The following is a 1739-nucleotide window of genomic DNA, read 5'->3' on the forward strand; positions in this document are numbered from 1 at the left end:
TTTAAACATAAAAAATTATTAATTTTTTTTTCAGTCTCCATTACATGCGGTAGATACTTTGAACCTTTTCCAAGTATAAACATGATTTGATACATGGTGGATTCAAATTACGGTTTATCTTCGATATTGTTCAGCAAGGTGGGATTTTGAGTGTAACATCAAATTAGTACATTGTTGTTTTTGAACCCTTCTTTTGGCTTAACAAAAATAAATGAATGTTCTGTCATCATCTTATCTTTTTCTAGCCCTATACACATGGAGCAAACGAACATGTATAATAAATATCTACTTTGGTTAAATTCCGGACCAATTATTATTAAGAAATATCAAATAATTAATGTATAATATGAAGATGATATGACCATATAATCCTTTATTTATTAAGAGTAGAGAAAATAGTAAATTAATTTTCAACACTTTTATAAGAACCACTTTAATAAAGGCACTAAAAATGTCTTTTTTTTAAAGACGTTCATACATGTCATGTCATGTTATTATTAGACATCCTTATTAAACTGGTTAATAATTTATTCTTTATTATAAATCGGAATAAAATTGATTTATTATAGGAACAATAATAAATCTAATTGTCTGTATTATAATTATTAGACCCGATTTGATCCGATCGAACTATACCATCTAAACCGAATATCTTTAAATTTTTTGATAAAAAGACAATTATATCCCTGACTTTTTGTTTTATTTTCGGACATTTAACCCAGTTTGGGTAAACAACTTAATTAAGTTACTTTTGAAGAAATAGCTTAAACAATAAATACTTATATTAAAAGTAGCTTATAAATAAGTTATTTTGTGTTTGATTTTTTAGTTTTAAAATTACTTATTTTAAGTGAAAAGTGATAAAAAGCTTTTTATTATGAGAGAAGTCATTTTTTTTAATTTCTCCTTAAGCACCAAAATAGCTTTTTAGAAAGTTACAATTTTGTTTTGAAAATTGTACCAGACATTAATACTACACTTTTTCATAAGTTAAAAGTTAAAAAAAGTCACTTATGAACCTATCCAAACAGGCCCTTTAAATCCCTAAAAATTTAAAAATATAATTAAATTCCTAAAAAAATTGGATTTGTTGTTATTGTTATAAAAAAATCAATTTTATTCTAATTTGTTAAGAAATTCAAAAACAACTGGTTCATTAATACGTCTAGTAATAATGTGACACGTAAATATTTTTAGGAAAAGACATTTTACGTATCTTTAGGGGAGCATTCCCCATACCATAAATCAACTCAATTAACTCTTTTTTTGTTTTTAATTTTGAAATTTTGAAAATAGAGATAGTAGATAGTTGTTTTATTTGTTTTATATATCAAAACTTTAATTTGTATATAGTTAGCTCACAACATAACAATTTAGTAGTCAACCCAATGAAGACTTTGTGAATTATGATAGTTTGCAAAAGCTGGATATATAGATGGTTAACATCTCAACAGCCTTGGAACAGCTGGATAATATATACATAACAAACAAGTCTCAATCTCTTAATTCCATTAATTCAATAATAAAATATTTGAGTCTATCTCATTCTCTAGTAGATCATACAGTACATTTTAATAATTTGATTGTGTATAAAGTGCACATAAAAAACAAAAAAAAAATGAAATAAATATCAATTTACACATTTACACTGCTGCAATGGATGAGGTACAAATATGTGCAAAAATTAAATGAATCAAGTTGTCATAACTCATAATACAATTATTTTTAAAAAATTTAAG

Source organism: Arachis ipaensis, chromosome B06 (genome assembly GCF_000816755.2).
Source record: "Arachis ipaensis cultivar K30076 chromosome B06, Araip1.1, whole genome shotgun sequence".
In the NCBI taxonomy this organism is placed as follows: Eukaryota; Viridiplantae; Streptophyta; class Magnoliopsida; order Fabales; family Fabaceae; genus Arachis; species Arachis ipaensis.